We start from the raw sequence: 21,474 nt of genomic DNA, 5'->3' as shown, positions 1-21,474 counted from the left end.
GGAAGGATGACAAAAATCCATAAAGTCAAGAAAGAAAATATATTCCTCTCCCTATGATATGCCGCTAACCATTCTTTATTTTATTATTTTATTTTATTTTATTTTATTTTATTTTATCTTTTTATTTTATTTTATTTTATTTTAATTTAATTTAGTTTTTTGAAAGACTGTGCAACTCCTACTGCATTGGCAAGTTCTCCTTCATCTGTAGATCCTCAAAATAGTAACTAGTGGAAAAATGATACACAAAAGAACATACTATGCCTTCTGCAGGCTCAAAACAATATTTAGATCTATCAACATCAGTCAAAGCTCTTATTCAAGTTGTTTTGTGCAGAAATTGGGATATCATCAATAGTTCATTAGTACCTTAGGAGAACTTTCAGGGCCAGTAACATCACTGGATGTTATTTTCCTCCCTTTGGGTACTGATGTACACTGTATGAAACAGTCCTCTCTCATAGCATTTCCCAGAAGAAAAGGTTAACTTAAAGGTTAAGAAACATAGTACAAACAAGAAGTGTCTCAGAATGGATGGACCACAAATATCCAAGGCATCAGAAATCATTATGCCTCTTGTCACTTCACCATAGCATTTCTCCAAGGATCATAGTCATTCTTTGTAGCTGCACACATAGAGCATAATCACATGACCACTACAACTTTATTCACTTACCCAATAAACATTTTATTGGCAGAAAATTTCAAGCCACAATGGTAGTAAGCACTTTACAGTGTTCAGACACCGTGCTCAGAAGTGATTTGGATGCTGAAGCATTGGGTTTGATACCGTCTTTCACTGATTTTGTTTTTTACCACCTGTATTCTGAAGGAGAGACAGAGATAACAGGGCAAGTGAACTCCCAGAAAGAAGCACAGTGTCCTGTATCCATGTACAGGAGACATGGAAAGACAACTGCAGCTAAGTGAACTGATGTTCAGCTTCCACGAAGAAAGCAAAACCAACAGTCTTGCTATGACAGCGTCCTATCAATTTCCTCACTGAAATAAAAGTCCCACACAGGCATACAGCATGACTTTTATATATGACTACCACAGATTTGCAATATTTCAAGAAAAAGATCTAGATTTTTTCCCCTTGTAACTTTGCTCTTGTAGCACAGTACACACTCTGCTGGCCCACAAGGATTTGGTATGATACCACTATCAGTTTCATGGACCAGATGTCCGGGGAGCTGGTTCGAATATTTTGTGCTGCTGGCTGGGGCTGTTGGAACTAGATGACCATGGTCACCTCTTTGTTTCCTGTGTTCCCAAAGGGGCTGCTTATGTACACCCTTATGTGCAGTTTCTGTTGTACTTATATATGCTGTTTCTAGCATATTGGGAATATATTAATCATCTTTCATCTACTTTTTGTCTTAGCTAAGACTCATGTCTTGCAGGTGCAAGTCTCAAGAACATACATGCCTGTAAGCTACTGATATAGTGGTAGAAAGTACTTGAAAATCTGACCTGTAACAGGGTTCACTGAGCTGAAATGTGCCAGGCAGCTGCCTGTATGGCTTGCACTCTTTCTCACAGATTGAGATTGTGCCAACAAAACCACTACAGACATGGGTTTAGCAGTGAGGCTCAGACATTTGGATTGCTACAAAATATCAGAGAGAGAGAGAGAAGAGATAAGCATGCCTATTTAAAAATAAAAGGAAAAGAGCAGAACCCTAAGTGCTGAGACTTTCATCTGGCATATCTGTCATCCAGACTAAATTGTGGCCCTAATATATGAGGGGAAAATAGAAAATTGCCACATACACAGAGTCGCATAATAAGCAAATGTTAATTGATGTGCTTTGTTTGTGATAGCTCCTGGGAGATTTGCAATGAGCAAGGCTTTTCTGTATGGGCAATTCTGCAGCATATGCTAGCACATCTAGGAAGAGTCATCATCTCTAAGTACTTTCTACCATCTGCTACGAAAATTGAAATATTGAAAGATTTCTCTCTCTTTACCTCAGTGTATTTATGTACATAATTGTGATTTCAGTCCTGTCTTTTTGACCCATGAGGCTAAATGTTATGTTCTTAACACTTTGTGGATTTCTCTACTGTGAGTCTTCTATAGAGAAGCATAAATTCATGCACTGATACACACTACTACACATGTATATACACAAATACATAGAAAATATGCTGTATAATTTCCTGTGGGTAAACTATATTGTTGTGAAGGATACAGGAGGAACATAATACAAAATGATTTTTCTGAAAAAGTCAAATTTTTGATTCCTTGGTTTGTGTTCACATTTGCCATGTGTGAAAAGAACAGTAAATGCTCTCTAGTGACATGGATTCATCAATCACCTGAGCTTCTAGGCTGCCTAACCACCCAATCTCCCTCTGTTTCAAGAGTCCTACAGCTGTTCCATGCAGTGCCTGGAGACAAAGACTTCTCCCTTGGCTAGGAATCATGGAGAACAGTGTTATACAGCCTTGGGGCACAGTGGATGGAAAGCTGTGCAGAGGACAAGGTTCTAGGGGTGTTGGTCGACGCTCACCTGAACATGAGCCAGCAGTGTGCCCAGGTGGCCCAGAAGGCCAATAGCATCATAGCTTGTATCAGGAATAGTGTAGCAAGCAGGAGCAGGGAGATGATCATCCCCCTGTACTCTGCTCTGGTGAGTCTGCACCTCGAGTACTGTGTTCAGTTTTAGGCCCCTCACTACAAGAAGGACATTGAAGCCCAGGAGTATGTCCAGATAAGGGCTATGAAGCTGGTAAAGGGCCTGGAACACAAGTCCCATGAATAGCAGTTGAGGGAACTGGGGTTGTTTAGTCTGGAGAAGAGGAGGCTCAGGGGAGACCTTATTGCTCTTAACAACTGACTGAAAGGAAGGTGTGGGGAGCTGGTGGTCAACCTCTTCTCACAGACAGCTAGAGGGAATTGCCTCAGGTTTTGCCAGGTGAGGCTTAGGTTGGAAATTAGAAGACTTTTTTTCTCAGAAAGAGTAGTCAGGCTTTGGAACGGGTTGCCCAGGGATGTGGTGGAGTTGTTGCCCCTGGGGATGTTTAAGGAAAGGTTGGACATGGTGCTTGGGGACATGGTTTAGTGGGGTGATGTTAGTATTAGGGGGATGGTTGGACCAGATGATCTTGAAGGTCTTTTCCACCTTAATGATTCCATAATACTGTACATGTACTATTCTTCCACAGATTTCTACCGGAACATGGGACGATTGCTGATGATAGCCTAAAATTACACACTCTCCTACTAGAAGAGTTCAGACCTAAGGTTAAAAAAAAAAAAAAAAAAAAAAAAAAAAAAAAGGTTTTCATATTAGGTTCATGGCCACAGATTGCATTCTGATTTAATATACTTCTCCTCTGACTATTGCAAGATTATTCACTATTTTACTGTTCTTTAAGGAAACTTGGCTAGAGCTCCTGGCTCATAAAGACCATGGCATGGAACCTTTCACAAAGCCATACACGCAGGCAAGGAGGAGCTCAGTATGCTAATCCTAAGTCAAATAGAAGGGGCTTTCTTAACAAATAAAAAGTTTCAAAATGAACTACCTTGTCATGCAGAAATCGTCTTTGTGGAAAAACCTGACCTATGCTCAAAGGGGCTAGCAGGGCACTTTGGTCCTCCCCTGAGTTTCAAAGCAAGCTTTAAATGTTGTAATGCTGAATCTTGAGGCAGTTAATTTTAGATATCCAGTGAAAATAATAAAATCTAAAAATTTTATTCAGTTGCCCAGGACCTCACCCAGTGCATAAAGGGAACAACCATAAGATAAAAAATATTCTACACTTAGGAGGAAGCCTTTCCTTTTTCCTTTCTCTGAATCTAAGTGAAGGGTTTGTGTGCAAACACACCTCTCACCGAAGTTTAGGAATTTGACCCAGGGCTATACCTACATGAGGTGGAATCATCTAATTAGTACAATCTTATGACTCAAATGCCTTGCAAAAAAGGTGGTGGTGTCATCCACCTTCTATTTCACAGAATCACAGAACCATGAGAATCATCTAGGAAGAAACGTCCAAGATCACCGAGTCCAACCTCTGACCTAACACTAATTCCCTCACTAAACCATATCCCTAAGCACTACATCAAAATGTCTTTTAAAGACTTCCAGGGATGGCAATTCAACCACTTCCCTGGGCAGCCTATTCCAATGCCTAACAACCCTTTCAGTAAAGAAGTTCTTCCTAATATCCAACCTAAACCTCCCCTGGTGCAACATTGGCTTATTCCCCCTTGTCCTGTCACCAGGCATGTGGGAGAATAGACCAACCCCCACCTCGCTACAGCCTCCTTTCAGGTACCTGTAGAGTGTGATAAGGTCACCCCTGAGCCTCCTCTTTTCCAGACTGAACAATCCCAGTTCCCTCAGCCTCTCCTCATAAGACTTGTTCTCCAGACCCCTCCCCAGCTTTGTTGCCCTTCTCTGAACTCGCTCGAGCACCTCGATGTATAGCCTGTAGTAGCCAGCTGGAATGAGAAAGCACTATGTTATTTACACTTTTCAGCCAGAAAGCAACATAACCCACATCTTCTATCAACATTTCTGGCTTTTTCAGAGTAATTTAATGCCCTCAGCAAATAGGGTAAAAACAACAACAACAAACAAACAAACAGGCAAACAAACAAATGAAAGGAAAGGGGAGAACAACAATGGTAATAACAGGTTTCACATTAAATGGAGAGAGTAAGTTCCTGTCCACTTGGTCTGTGTTTAATTCTCTTGCAAACTTCAGGATCTACAGAATATTAAATACAGAAACATGAGCATTTAACTGCATTTTTCACCTTTACTGCATAAGAGACACACAAATATACACATTCAACCTGCTGTTTCTGAAGAGCATGTGAGAACTTATATGCAAATTCTCAGTGCAGAAGGTATTTTTACAGCTGACATAAACCCTGAAAAAATAGGATTTACAATAGAAGTGCTGACACTTCTGTAGCGATACAGTGATACTAGCAGCAGGCTTCTCTGAAAGATATTAAAATGTATAGAACCTGAAGAAAATTGCAGGAACAAGTTGTACCAACTTTCTTAACTGAGTTGATATACCTGCAAAACAATGTTAATAATCATGCCACAGAAATAAACAGGTCTAAATAATGATAAGAATGATTGACAAACAAACACAGAAAAGCATGCGTCCTTCCATTTGTTTACCATCACAAGGATTGATAGGCAAATGAAATGTATTCTGACTGACTGGTAAAGGGCTGCATAAAGATTTATGGTATTCCATAAATAGTTTGTCATTGGTGTTTTAAAGCAAAATTGACAGGTTATGGCATCATATTTACTTCCAAGAAAGAACAATTATATTATGTACATAAAAAGTAGCAGATTATAAAATTACAGGACATTCTGAAGATAACAGCTTCAATTATTATATGTGAATAATAGCAAAGAAAAATATGCCCTATGGGCATCTCACACGATGTTTTAACTCAGAAGAGAAAAGTAATTAAAAAACAGGCAAGGACATACTCACCAACTTGAGATGAAGAAGGAGAGAAACATGATGCTAGAGGGCTTGAATTTTTATTATAGAATATTGTATTTAAATAAATGGGAAGAGAATAAATCCTCTTCTCAGTCCCTGTAATACAGACAGAGTTTGTAATTTGTCTCCTTTATAAAGCCAACAGGCTCCTGAAGGAGGAGTTCTCAGTCTTTTAGAGGCAGGTTATATTGCATGTGGTTACAAAAGCCACTATAGAGTTGTATAACATCCCATTAAAATGAAAAGAGTAAAACTTCCAAATGTTCACAGAAACTAGGTACGTACATTCTTTAAAGATCTCACTTGCTTTTATAAAGACAACATTGGCAGTCTTGTATGTGATCAATTCACATTGGCCAATAGCATATTCAAAAAGACCTGCTTTACCCACTTGTGCACAAAAACACAGCCCCGTCTCGAGAAGCCAAACAGCCTCCCCACATGGCTACTAACAAGCATGCGGTCCTTGAAGTCTTCACATACTCCTTTGAAAGACGAAGTTCCTAGACTATGTCATAAGTACCTACCAAGATTACAAAAAGTTAAGAATTAACATATTGGTTTAGAAATCCTAATTATGAGATCATAATGTTTGGAAACATCCATGTTTCCAAAAGGGGAAAAATGTGAAGTATTACCTGTGTTTATGATTTTGTGATATTGATAAATGAGAATACATTCTTCTAAAGTGTATTTATAGAAAGAAAGGTGGCCTGAAAACTCAAAATTAAGCTGTGGAAAGCAGAGTTAATCCCTATGTGATTACTTATAATTCTCTGTAGATGGATTTTGGCCCAAATAATTTTTTTTTTTTTTTTATTTTTTTTCAACATCTCATTTCAAGCAGCAGATTATGGCATGTCTGATTTCAGGTTTTTGTTTGTTTGCTTGTTTGTTTGCTTGTTTTTGTTTTGTCTTGTTTTCCCATTCACCAGGGTGAGCAAATGGTTCAGCAAATCTTTGTATAAATTAAAATTCAATAGCTCCATCAGCTCCTGGGACACACATACATATACACACAGGCTGGAGACTTGCCAGTAGGCTATTCTAGGTCTGTTTACCACCCATTGTTCCCAGCACGTTTCTGCAATGCAAACCTGTACAGACACAACATCCAGTGCAGCATCCAAACCATAAGAGTGGTGGAAGGAAAAAGCAGAATGTCCCTGTCTAGAAATGTAGTGTCCCTACCCTTTCACACACTCCATTTTCCTCCTGTTTGAAAAGTCAGATAGAGATCATCTCACAGTGGAAACACATTTAATAATGCTACAGGCTACCTGATCCCGTGAATTCACTGCCTGAAAATATTCAGCAAAATATGTTCTGAGGAAAATTAATCTGTCTGAATAAGGTCTGATCTTTATGATGAAATACTTATATGCTTTGCATTTAGACAGCCTTGTCTGTGTGTCATCTCCATACGGTGCTCTGTCAAGTTAAGAGTCAGATTTTGAACAAGATTAAAGTACGTTCTGAATTTACTTTGAATCAGGTGCTCAGGAGGACTAGTATTGAAATTTCAGCCATACATTAAGACCATTTTGTAATCAAAATGTTAGCTATTCTATTTGCCTGGAGTGAATACAAGTGAGTCTCATTTCCATGTGCACTAGTGAAATCTCCAGTGTTATCTTAATATTAAAAAAAAAAATAAATTAGAATTTACCAGAAAAAAATGTCAAAAAACATTTTGTATCCCAAAAGCTTTCTTCTAATGAAAACAATGGTATTTCAGAATCAGTTACCCTACTCACAGTTACGTTTCTAGGACAAGTGGAGCACACTCCACTTGTTGACCAAATATGTAATTACTAGATCTCTGTGAATAATACTATGTTTAACCAAACTTGAGAAGGTATATGCATAGCAGATACAGAAGTTCAAAAGTCGGTTCAAACACCTGATGTTCTTCCACTGTTTCATTTACAAAAGCAAAAGAGCATGTGCAAATGCCAAGATTACCTTAGTGAAGATGTAATTTTCAGTCATGAGGACTAGCTACTTTCTGTTTTACTCACTTTTCTGTGCTGCAGTGACTTTCTTGTGTCTTCTGGTGTTTGTGGTACACTGAATTAGTACACATTTCTAATCTCTTGAATAAGAAGGGTATTAATAGTATTATATATATAATATATATATATTATATATTATATAATTATATTATATTATATAATTATATTATATTATATAATTATATTATATTATATTATATAATAGTATTATATAATTATATAATTATATAATAGTATTATATATTATATATATATAAATAGTATTATTTTATGATTAAGAAGTAACTTTATTTTTGTAGAAGTTCTATTACTCTCAGTATAAACAGAGACCAAGAATTGCTCCCATTCTTCTTTTTCTATCTCATCTTTTGATGGTCAATACCAGCTACTTAAATATCATATTTGACGGTCAACACCAGCAAATGTTGATGGCCAGTACCAGTCACTTCTTGACTTGAAACAGTAACTATCCAGACGAATTTTCAGACATGCATACCAAAGGTAATACTATAATGCAACCAGAAATGTTTTTCTTTCCTTAATATTCCTTCAATGCAACTAATCCTTAAGATCTTAACTCTTTTCAGGGATGTTAAAATATATGAAGACACAGCAACATATAAATGTACTAAAGCTTTTGGCAACAGATAAAGCTGTGTTTTTCCTTCATGTGCATTGAAAGCACAAGGTGTCAGATTGGAGATGAAGCATAACTACAGTCTGGAGCATAAATAAGGGAAAATATAATCCAGAAACTTTCTGCTGCAGTTTGGAAAACTCTTTAAATCTGCTTTGAGATCCACAACTTAATGACTTCTAACCTCAGGAATAGCTTGTGTTCTGGAAGGACTAGGAAAGTTTGGCATCTTGCTAGGAAGTCAAGCAAGCACTTTCACAAAGACAGATTCCTAAACCCTTACAACTGAGATTAGCATTGTTCAATGAACAGATGTGATTTTGAAGTTCAGAAACATACTGCATGTAAACTAATCACACGTGATTGAAATGAGGACCACCAGCTACAGCTTTCACTGTTCTCCCATTTCTCAATATCTTAATTTGCCTGGGCCTAACAGCCATCACAGCTGAACTCCAGCCTTGTTTTAGCTGGGTGAGACAGCCACAGCCCTCCAGAAAGTGCTTGGAGTACCTAAGGATCACTTTGTTATATCAGCAATAAATTTTTACCCTCTCACCTAGTGTGCTCTGACACTAGCATCTGGAGCTGGAACTCGAATAATGGGGCAGGCAAATGAGGATATTCCTTTTGCATTGCCAGCATTATCAGCAGCATGTAGAACCTGGAAGAGACGGGTAAAGGGAAACAAGCCAAGTAGTCTGTGACACTTTGAATTGGCTGAGCATGCAGCCCCAAATCTGAAGGAGATGCAGTGATTCTCCATTTAAATAGAGCATTCCTTGCCGTCCTTCAGTTCCAAATTCCTGTCTTCCTTCACAGTGATGGAAAAGTTAGAAACTCATACTTGTAGAAAATATAAATGACTGTTTTCAGTTCTCTTCTGGAAATTTTCTAGTGTATTAATGCTACTTGAACTGGATCCTGAGAAACTACTGTGGTAACAGACTGGGGAATATGGCTCTCACAAATTGTCCATAATAGACTGAATTCAACCTTGTAATGGATCAGAGTTCTCTCACAGCTTTAGCATCATAACTTATGGCTTCCAGTCTGCTTCTTATGTATGCTTATCCCAGTGGGTGAAATGGAGATGGTCCTCCTTCTTACAGTGATACTTGGAGCTAGAATTCTGCTGTGCACCATGCCTAGGACAATCCTCATGGAGAGGTCCAACCTAAGCTAAGGCACATGTGTAGAAGTAAGCCAGGACAGCTGTCTTACAAAACCCTAGTCAGTGAGGGAATAAGCTGGTTATGGGATCAGCCCTAAACCATCTTTTTATACAACATATCAGCAGTCCGTGACAGATGGATCTGACCAGTGATTTTGTAAAATTTAGTTATGGAACAGGTTCTTTCTTACTGACTGACCTATCCTGACAGCTCAGCAGAGCTTATATTTGTGAGGCTGTGGGCACAGCGAATGCTATTACTGGGGAAGTCTGTTCATTGAATTTTATAATAAGAAATATAGCTTGCTTGTTAATAAATAAGGACTATGCTCTATACCATTAATTTCTTATTGATTTTTTTTTATTATTCATACATAGCACTTAATTGCTTAAGAGACGTGACACTATTAATTTCTAAAAAACAGATGAAAAAATAAAGACAGTGAATAACTACTTCAAGACTAAATTTTAGTCAAAAGCCGTTTATTTAGTTCTCCTATGTTATAGTGCAGCACTAAATTACCTCTGCAAAGAAGAGATCTCTGGAGGCTGATATACTCTTCAGGGATATCATCCAACAATGAAACACCATCTTCCTTTTCCTACCCAGGATTCCCCAGGGGCCTCTAAGCTCTTCTGCCATTTGTGAGGAGATTTCTCTTTTCTAGTGTATTTTTACCTTTGCCTTTAAGCTCCCCTAATACCTGCAAGAGGAGACAAGTCCAGAGTCTACTGTTGATCCTAGAAATCAATAACAGTGTCTACTCACTGTATCTTCAGCAATAGCTGAGACCCAAGCACTGAACAGCACTGTATCTTCTGATGTTCTCATTGCCTTAAGATATTTCATGAAGAATATGACAGTGGAAAAGCAGAAGGAACAATAAATAAATAAATAAAATACAAAAAAATAAAAGTATTTGTTTGTGCTTTAAATACTAAATACTATTTGCATTTTAAAAAACAATGAAAAAAACAAACAAACAAAAAACAAATAAATAAAAGCTGACAGCCAGATGGATATTGCATTCCCTCTCCCACACATGTAACTTCATACAGAATGATATGCAGATGTATCAGGTAGAAGTTTTGCTGGCATCTTAACATACAGAGACGTGCCATCATTCTCATTTTTTTTTCCTTTTCCTTCAAACAAAGGACAGAACTAAGCCTAAAGAAGATAGTAATTTTGACAGAGAGCCTCAGTATACTGAAAAATGGCATGAAGAAAAATCAGGAGGAAAAAATATTTTATTCAAATAATATTCTGTCCTAGGCAAACAATAATCAACTTGGCCTATTTTTATTCTCTTCTGTAGTATGTTTTGCTTAGTTTTAAAATGACGCCCTGCAAGAATAAGCAGCCCCCACACCCCACCATTCTCCCCCCAAAACCAGAAAGACCAACCCTTTGGCTTGACTCATCGTGACGACACAGAGAAGTAAAAATTCCCAGTTGTTCCTCTTTGGTCAAGTGCTATGTACTTTCAGGGTGCATCTAAACCAGAACATTCAGCAGCTCTCTCAGTGCCTCCAACACAGAGGAACAGAAGCTTCTTTCCAGACTTTTAACAACTCACTAGGTGACAACAGCTTAAACTGAACTGTGCACTTAGGTCAGCATAAAATCTAGAAATATAGATGAAAAGCTTTTTCTCTGCAACTACTTTTGGTTCTGAAGAATTGAGCAAGCAAAGAGAAAGGAGGAGGTGCTGGGATCTACTTCTTTAGCTGACACGACTTTCTATGTGACATGTCTTTATTGAGCTTGCCTCCATTTCCTGACATCCAAGTGACTAATAGGTAATTTATTTAATTGGATGACTGTGCTCAGAATATTTTTCTATGACAGACATAATGTGTGCATAGTTCTGCCTGGCAGAAACTACAGCAGGGTCTAGAAAAGCAGTGGTATTTTACTCCTAAGTGGGAAAGAATGATTTCCAATAAATCGTTTTTTTCTTTGACTTTTTCTAAAATGTTTTTAGATGCTAGCAGATGAAGTAGTCTGTCAAAGTCATTACTCACTGTCCTGGTTTCAGTTAGGACAGAGTTAATTTTCCTCCTAGTAGCTGGTAGGGTGTTATGTTTTGGATTAGGATGAGAAGAGGCTCATGAAATGACAACAGGCTGATGTTTTAATTGCTGCAGAGCAGTGCTTACACTAAGCCAAGGACTTTTCAGCTCCTCTCCCTGTCCTGCCAGCGGGCAGGCTGGGGGTGCAGCAAGATCTGGGAGGGGACAGACCCAGGACAGCTGACCCCAACTGGCCAAAGGGGTATTCCGTACCATCTGACGTCATGCTAAACAATATATAGGGGTGGCTAGCTGGGGCTGGGGGGGCAGCTGCTCGGGGTTAGGCGGGGCATTGGTCAGTGGGTGGTGAGAAATTGCATTGTGCATCACTTGTTTCGTACACATTATTACTATTATTATTATTATTTTCCTGTCTTATTAAACTGTCTTTATCTCAACCCAAAGGCTTCACTTTCCAGTTTCTCTCCCCCATCCCAGACAGTCACCAATGTCTTGATTTTGCTCTGTTGTTAGAGGGGAGTAGGAGAAAAGGGAAAGAACCAATCTAAACCATTATGTCTTTGTCTGAATGCCATGGGCACGATCTTGCTCATTTTTAATTCACTGGCAAAATTTCTGTAGGGTCTGGACCCGATGAACTCCTATAACTCCATTTCATTTCAACAATTTTTTTCTCCTCACTGTTTCCCAGATTTTTTTTTTTTTTTTTTTTTTTCCTTAGTTTCTCTCCTGTTAAGCTGACTATATAAAATCTAAAATGTGGTCTTATTCATATACCTCCATGCCCTAGCTCAGTGGAGCACTTTATATTTTGCAGTTCCTCTCTTTTATGCCACTCAGCCCTTGTACTTCTCCCTTTTTCAAAGTTCTTTCCTTACACTTGTTCAGGCCATCCTGCCTCTCATCTACAATTCCTCCTTAAAAGAACAAAGCTGCATCAAGTGAAAAACATATATTTTAATCAACCAACATATTAATTTATCTTCGGAGTAGTTTCCTCTTCCTTCTCAAGCTGCACTACTGCAATTTAAAGATTAGTAATTGTTAAACATCCATCATTTGCCAAGTGAACTCTCCCTATGTCCCTAAGCATTAATGAGAGCATAGTGACCAAAGCCTGACATTTTCTCTCTCCTTTTTGGACATAGAAGTTCAGATAAAGGAGTAAAACCTTTAGAATATGATAAGCAAACAGAAAGAGCAGAGATTTATCTCTCTAATGGCTTCAATGGCTTATGTAGCAATACTTGGTTTGTAGTCTCATCTTTGGTCTGGAGGTGGCAAAGCAGTACCCCACTGGGCAGGGTCCATCCCACCACCACGATATCCCCTTGCTGCCCAGAGGCTCCCTGCTGTTCCTGGATCTCGGAAAACATCTAGACCACTCTGTGTCCTGACAACATCCAAGCAGACATTTTTGCTTGCTCTTTCTTCAGTTTCAGGTTCTTCAGTTTCAAGTACAACACACTGAAATAATTCAGTTTGACAAATTGTCCATCCAGACATTTTTACTTCAAGGATACAGAACCAGAGTCAACAAAGTCATATGTCACAGGATGATGTCATTGAAAAAACTGATTTCCAGCATCTCTTCCTTTCTTTTGCCTCTCATGCAACTGAACGTGATCTTTCTTCAAGATAATTCACTGTAGAAACTACTACAGAAGCAGCATTATTTTAATGTTGACAGAGCAGAAAGAAAACTATAGCACACTGTTTTCATATATTTTTTTCTCAGATGTCATTGCATTTTTTTTATATGCATATCTTTACTTATGTGAATAATATTCATGCACACCATATCCAAGTGACACCACTAGCTTCACTGCCTTCTACTCAGCTGTTGACAAGGACCAATAAGGCTTTTCTCAGAAAACTCAGCAAAAGTTGGAGACCAATTAGTCAAAGAAGCAAAAAAGACAATTGGGATTTCAAGAACCATTGCTGAGTGTATGATTACACCAATATGAAATGAACAAGGAGATTTTTCTGTGCAATAGCTCCACTGTTTTATTCGTTACATAGGATTTCTAATTTTTAACTCTTAATCTGATCAATTTAGTGGAAACTTTGCAATACTGTAAGTAAATACTAGACAAAATGCAGAAAGGCAGAGACTCATCATTGACACTCAGACAGAGAAGTTTTTCATTCAACTTCCTGATTTCAAGCATGCAGATGCAACCTTGCCTTTGCACACATACTTCCGATCGTAAGACACTGTTGACCTTCATTCTGCAACTGAGGAACAGCCCTAAAAATGACCTTCTCTCCCTCCTCATTATTTTACTTAATAATCCTGAAATTAGATAGTAATATTCTTTCTCACCATGAGTCATACTGTACAACCATATCTGGTATTCACTAATTCTCTATGGCTACTGTTCTTTATCACAGGTAGCAAAGCCCAGACTTTACAATTTGCCAGGTCCCAGCAGCATCTGTTTTACAATGTTGGATTGGGTGCTGGGTAAGCCTTACTAGAGCAGAGGAAGTCAATGAAAAGTTTAATCTCTACTGCCACTACTTTTACTTCAGACTCTAAAAAACTATTCTTCCCTTCGGAAGCACCATAATGAACTGTTATAATAAGCAAATCATTCATTTTACTTAAGTACTAATATTTTAACAAAGTTATTTAATTAGAGAGGGAGAGCTATCTTAAAGCAAGCAATGTAAAAAAAGATGGAAATATACATATAGACAGCAGTTAGAGAGAAAAAAGAAAACAACAACAGCAAACATCAGAATGTGAGAAGTAGGTAGGGAAAATAAATAAATAAATGAGCATACCATGCACAGAAAGAACAAATAATGGAAAAATTGTCTATCTGAGGTCAAGTTTTGTCTCCAGTTTCATAACTGAATATGGTAGCTTAATATATGTAGGAATCTTTATACAGTTCTTGTTGTAGGTCTCCCAAAATCAGATTAGATTTTTCTGCTAGTGGTTGACACTTAAAGTAAATAATAAAGTGTCATTATTAACATTTGGGTTAAACATCTTGGATTGGTTTTGATACTTTCTTGGAGAATGCATACATATAATTATTATTTAGCTGTCTTCACCATGATTATGTCAACAGAAGTTTAGTGACAGATACTTCTTTTTTGTGTGTGCAGACAGGTGCATATCTGCTATATTCTTTAATGTTTCTTGCAATTATGCTCACCTTTTGCATGGCAAAAAGGTACTACAGAGCAGAAATTAAAAACAAACAAACAAACAAAAACCTTATTTAGCAGAATTCTGCAAATAGTCAGTTACTAAACAAAACCATTGCCAGACATACTACGTTATGCCACTTTTGTTGTTGTTAAGATAACACTGGGGATGCAGTCAATGGAAGCAAAGTGCCAAAAGATGTAGCGCTGCCAAGTCAGTAAGGATCACTCTTCCTAAGAAGCTATTACTGAGTCATAGTGGTTCCAGGAATCAACAACACACCATGTTTTATATAGCATGATCTCAAGGTTTCTGGCGTACTGAAGTCATAAAGATCCTGTAGCACATTTCATAGGAGACTGATCATCATCCCCACTGCTTTGAACTAATTCCAGAACACAATGAGAGAATTCAACACTGTTTTAGGTAATGTGCATCTGTGTGCTAGGTATTTTTTTCCTCCTCTTGTTCATTTTAACCATTTTGCTCTTTTTGTTGTTTCTCTCTGTGAGAAAAATGACCCGTTTTCTAGTGAGTAGCAGAGAAAATGCCCTCTTCCTTGTCAGATGCATGTACAATGATCTCAACATTGTACATTATAGCTCTTGGGATTTCCACACATAGCTGACATTGTACAAGATTCAAGTGCCTCAGCTTTCATTTCAGGTTCACCTGCTGGACTAGGGTACAAATCATTAGCCTTACATTTCTTGTTTTCTGGCTAGTACTGGTACTGGAGACAAGTAAGGTAAAGTTTTTCTCAGACCTAGGAGACTCATCTCAGACTGCAACAGAAAATCTTTCTCTTCATTTTGCCATACGGTAAGGATAGGTTTTTCTAATACTAAAAATTGGACACTTAGGATATTTGGAGGGACTTTCTATGTAAGAAAAAACATGAAGAAAAGAGGGAAAAAACTGCCCAGATTTGAACATTTGCTTCATGATAAACATGTAGAGAAATAAACTGGAAATTTTCTTCTTGGTAGTGAGGACAACATAAATGAGTTACTAGTAACTTTTGTTAATTTCTAGGGTTTCTATATTGACAGACGCAATTATGAATAAATTATTATATGCTTTCAGTAGCTGGATTCTTCCTAAACTACAAGGCAAGTATCATAGTTTGTGGCACCAATCATGAAAATGTGCAAATGATGAACTATGAAGACAATACTAATGGAAAACAAGATCTGGTGTACCACCAGTGTGGATTGTTTCAAGCTCTGTGACATCCAAGTGAGTGAGAACACTGTTTTCTCTGTCTTCCAAGTTCAACATCTCTAAAATAACAACAAGAGGAAAGTCAGAAACTTCCGATACTCTCAGCCCCAGAGTGCTATCCATCTGGTCTTCCTGTAGGCAACAGAACTGTTTAAAACCCCTTTCTTCACCCAATGGCTCTTAGTCCCATTGCATCTATTTTATTTTATTATTTTATTTTATTTTATTTTATTTTATTTTATTTATTTATTTTTCTCAGGAAGAGCTTAAAGCTACATGCGTCAGAAGCATTAGCTACCTCATGGATTTTCGTTTATAAAGCTGACAGTGTTTTGGGGATAGCAGACTGTGAACAACAGCTGCTCCATGATTCTGTCCCCATCTGTCTTAAAAATGCCCATATCTAGACCTGTCATAATCCAACTGCAAAGAGTTTGTTGTGGGCTTCCAGAAAAGAGTGAGCTGAAGCCTCCTCCAACTGGCCCTGTTTCTTAATGGACATTACCAGTCTTTCCTGCTATTGCTTACCTATTCTTTCATGGCATCCATTGCTTCAATTTAAATTCGTAATAAAGAACATAGTACTTTCACAAAGTGTAACCCCTAGAAGGCATGATGTCCATGTCTAGAAGAGCTTACCCAGGGATGGGCACTCAGCATGAGAGTTTGCAAAGGATGCCTGGATGAGGATGAAAGCACAGATCCTTGTAACTAAAATTCTGTCTTCCTCCTCATATATTTCCTCTAGGAGCTCCCCTGCCAGGTGGAAAATCATGTTTCTCTTCCCCTTCAGGCTCAATAAAACTCTTTCTGTACAGCAACATGTTCATTTTTGGAAAGGACTGGGCAGCAGTATGTTATTTTTCAAGGACCATGAAAGCCAAGTCTGAGTCTTTTCTCTAGCCAGTTTTTTCCTCCCCATGGGACAGACCTAACATACCTAATATAGCAACATAGCTACTTATCTTAAAGGCTGACAGCTATGCCATTACTGAGCTGTTTGAACATCTCTCTAGTAAGATCAGCCACAACAGTGAAGTTCCAGGTGAACAGTCACTTCTCGTTTATTCATATATATATATATATATATAAATCTACTGGAAGAAGAGATTTGTTGATGTTTAAGGTCATATTATTTACACACACAAAGTCTATGCCCCTTGTCCCTTCAGCACACTGTTTTAAAGGAAAAAAAATTAATATTGTACAAACACTTCCAAGATTTTATGGTTTGTTGGGGAAGCAATGCCTACAGCCTACTTGGTTATGGTGGGACAGTCATTTCATTTTTCAGAGTATATCTTGCTATTCTTACACATTTTATAATTATGTGTAAGCAAAACTGGATGAATGACTGACAAATATGTGGGAATGGATCATGCTACTCTCAAAGGCTATCGTTACAGCAATTGGCAAACCAAAAATTTCAGTGGAACTAAATTCATTTATAAAACAACTAATATTTACTGACAGCAGCAAGCTCCTATGTAGGTCTAAGAACAGGTTTTTTTCCCTACTCTTTGGAATATCTAAGACTTGATTTTTTAAAACTTTAAGTATCTGTGAATATATGCCAAAAGGTAAAAGTATGCAAAACAAATCTGAGTGTGGAATTCCATCTGTTTTCTAAGAGCTTTTAATATTTATGCCAGAAACTGTGACAGACTAGAAAAAGGTCATGACAGAGAGAACACTTGGTCTATAGTATATGAATTGTAAAGGTAAACTGATTTAGAGAACTTATGACAATACTGAGATATTTATGTAATTAGTCGTAGAAATAAGGATTTGAATCTTCATCGTGGGATTATATTCTTGTGCCTGAATAATATTTTCAGAAGATACAAATCTCTTTTAACCTTGCTTAAAGAGCAGGGTATTACTGTCAACAGCAAGCTTTTTTTTTTTTTTTTTTTTTTTTTTTTTGTGCCACGAGATGGCAACCTAAAGCAATCTGCTGTAAAAATGGTATTATGCATGATACCTGTGGTTAGAAATGATTTCAAAATATTTCTGTCAAACCCATGTTATAATAAGTCTGTATTGACCATGGTTTTGAAATAATCATGCTGATGTCTGCAAATCATGATGATACTTAGACTCACATTAATGAGTCAAAATTATATTTATTTTTAAAATCCCGACATACTAACTTATCAGATAATTTCTGTTTGAGGGATATCTCCAAAACTACCTGAATACAAATCAGTGATTTAATAAAGCAAAACTTTTTTTTTTTTTTTTTTTTTTTAAAAAAAAAGTATGGTATAACACCTTTTAAAAGCAGCAAAATATCCATAATTAGAATATTGAAGGAGAAATATCTAACCATGAGTGTATGGCCTAAATTCCCAAGGCAACTTTTGCAGTTTCCTAGCAATTAACTTAGTAGCTATTGTTTTCTATGATTCAGAACTAATGTAAAATCCTCAATAATGAAAAACAAAACAAAACAAAAAAAAAAAAAAAAAAAAAAACACAAAAAATCTGCATTTTGCTCATATGCAGTATGTCAGCAATTTATATTTATTTTAATTTCCATAAAAGTTTATAAACAAATATATCCACTGGCAGGGACAGAAGTGAAATGGAGCTAAGGTGTTATATGTAGTTTCAGCATTTATATTTATCTTAATAGGAGATTTTGGTTACTTCATGATTACTGTAGTTCAAATGAGTAGCTTTTTCAAAGAGAACCACCAGTTCTAATAGCAAATGGATACAGAATGTTCTCAAAATAGTATATCTGACAGCAGCTGCATGTGCTACTTAGCTTAGAACTTCAAATACACCTGTAACTGAAACAGCAAAACACCAAAAACAATATTTTGCTCTGGACATTCAGTATCTAGGAGGGAGTTAATATAACCCAGAATATCTACAAATATTTTCTGAAATCTTATTAACTGGAGTATGTCTGTTATTGCACAGTTTGTGTTCATTCAAGCATGTGTTTAAAGATATAACACAGAATTATACTGAAGAATAATAAATTGTAAGCAAAGATTTGAAAAAAAAAAAATCACGAAAGACCAATATTGATCCCATAATAGTTATGAATATTTTCCTTGGATACTAGACAACAAGAACTGTATTTACTAGGTGAGGGAAGAGAATCAAAAATCTTGCTATTTTTACAGTAAATTATCCATTTATCCAAATTATCAATTAATCCAAATTATCAATTAAAACTATCCAATCAAAATATCTAAAAAGCAGAATTTCAGACACTCAGTTCACCCCAAAACCTTCTCTTGTACAGCATACAGGCATCAAGAATAATGACAATTTAAGCAAAATAGTTTGGAATGAACAAGCATATATATATACACACATACATATTTTAAATCCTCTTTAATAACAAGAATAGGAAACATAATGGAAAGAAAACTTGCTTAATCAAATAAGTTATTTCATACTAACAATGTACTCAGTAAAATGTATTGATTTTATGACTGTTCTGTGTAAACATTTGGTAAATGAGGAAGTGTACATAGCAAAGGCAATAGCAGAGCAGAGACTAAAACTCAGACATCTCCAGGCCTCTGTCTATGATAGTATCATTACATACCTTATCTATCTGAATGTTACTTCTATTTTAGTATGCAATGTTCACTGATTATTAAATATTACACACTTTTTTGCAAGATAATTAATTCAAAAATAAAACAATTAACAGTCATTTAAGAGACATTTAAGTGTAAAATGAACCTACTTTGTGGCTTACTATAAACAGAAAGGTTTTAAAGAACTTTATTTCATTTAGTGTCAGTTGCTTTTCTGCAGTTTCCCATACTACAGCTGCAAGGCACAGACAAACTTACATGGCTTCCCAGCATTTAATATTTCCCTAGCAGACTAACCCAGAACTGTATGTTGTTACCTCCCATTTATACCTGTCTTATTCAATGCAATACAGTTTGATGAAACATTGAAAAAGAATATATAAGAATACATCAAGAAGATATTTTAGGGGAGTTATATCTCCACAAAAGTCAATAACCTGATACAAATCCAGGACTCCCCAAGATCTACCATGCTTTGGTCTGAAACTAGTTACACAGAAAAGCTGAATTGACTGGGAAAGAGAATATTCTGCCATGCAGGAAGCAAGGACAGCTTATCTGAATTCTCTCATTCTTTTTGGCACAGTCAGTGGGTAGATGGCCCTGAGGCACAGGCTGAGGGCTGAGATGAAGACAGGTATGATTTGAGCCAAACTACATTTGTAAGACCTGGGGCAAACCCTCTGCTTTTGTATGAATTTCAGGACTGATGTACTGATGATAGGGGAAAAGCAGGCCAGCTAAAGCTGCCTTCAGTGTGCCCCAGAGGCATGCTGATGTTAGGACAAGGAATGACCACCTCTCTCTCTCTTCTACACACTAGTTAGAGCAAGCGTGAAGTTTATCACCTCACCAAGTATAGGAATCTGGTAATGAACACTCCTTCCCCAGGCACTGTAACTTAAAAACACCATGTGTCTAGTTGCCCTGACAAAATCACATTTCTCATTCTCCTGCTAATGCAGATTATTATATCTGGAAGAAAGGAAACCTATGAATACGTGCAGAACTTTCCAAGACACTTTTTTGCATTTAGATGGAAGGGGCTGCAAGACCTAGGAGCTGAGGATCTATGTTAAAAGTCCCATCTGATGTCCAAAATTAAAACAACTGTCTTATAAAATAATACATTAGTAATTGCAAGATAACTGATTGCAAAAACATATTAAGTAGCTGCCTAAAAATAATCCATACAAAACTAGCTAAGTATGAAATATACTAGCATCAAAACAGTTTTGTAAATCATGGAGAAAGCAAAATGATTAAAGAAATTCTAGTATTGTCCATTGTTTATAGGGCACTATAAGAAGGACCTCATATTTCTCTTTTCTTATTTTTTCCTTCCTTCTTCATAAAACATAAGGACTATGGAAGTAGAGAGTTACTTCTGATATGGTAAATATAATTCTCTATCTATATATGCATGCATGTGTATGTGCAATGATGAGTATCAAGCTAAATACTAAAATTTGCAACGATAAAATATGTGCAGTTGTTCACAAAAGCACCACAGCCTGAACATTTCCAAGGCAAGTGTAGTTGTTTCAGGTTTGGGAAAGTGAAATGTTAGTACTATGCAAATTGACATTTACAGACTAGGTTGGTCTTCAAACTGAAGACTTAAAAATTGGTATATACAAATTCCCTACTTACTAGACCCTTCTATTGCAATATGAGCCCTACCTGAGCTGCACTGCCAAATGACATCCTGAATCTCATCTCCTGCTCCAGAGGTACAACATATATTTCAGTATGCTACAACATGTATTTCAGTATGCTACAGGAAGGCATGCAGACCATGACAAGGCAGGCCTAGAGCCTTGTCTTACTTTACAGGTGATGGTTTACCCTGGGATGTGATCATTTTCCAAAGACCCTGGAGAAGTGAATGTCAAGAGTGAACGTTGTGCTTTGTTCCTCCTCTGGTCTTGTACAGATATACAAGATCAGTGACAGAGTACCTTTTCACTTCTGTTGCCATTTTCATAAAGCACCATTTCACTTTAAAACAAAACTGAGAATTGTGGCAGTAAGTGATGCTGCTGCACTGCAACAAAGAGATTGCACCACTTCAGAGTTAAAACTTAATAGTGAACATGCAGCAGGGTGGACAGAACTCTCCCAGATCAACACCTAGGTATGCTTATACAGCACAGACT

The 21,474-nt window shown here is 37.1% G+C and overlaps 1 long non-coding RNA gene across 1 annotated transcript; it reads right to left on the bottom strand.

Moving 5' to 3' along the window:
• Positions 1–633: 633 nt before the first annotated feature.
• Positions 634–5,595, bottom strand: LOC118156437. The gene is made up of 3 exons (XR_004746264.1): positions 5,485–5,595; positions 5,023–5,048; positions 634–826 (listed from the first exon to the last, which is right to left on the bottom strand). It is a non-coding gene; the product is annotated as an uncharacterized LOC118156437 (long non-coding RNA).
• Between the last annotated feature and the right edge of the window lie 15,879 nt (positions 5,596–21,474).

This window comes from Oxyura jamaicensis, chromosome Z (genome assembly GCF_011077185.1).
Source record: "Oxyura jamaicensis isolate SHBP4307 breed ruddy duck chromosome Z, BPBGC_Ojam_1.0, whole genome shotgun sequence".
NCBI classification, from domain to species: domain Eukaryota; kingdom Metazoa; phylum Chordata; class Aves; order Anseriformes; family Anatidae; genus Oxyura; species Oxyura jamaicensis.
This window is presented reverse-complemented; position numbering and strand designations above follow the sequence as displayed.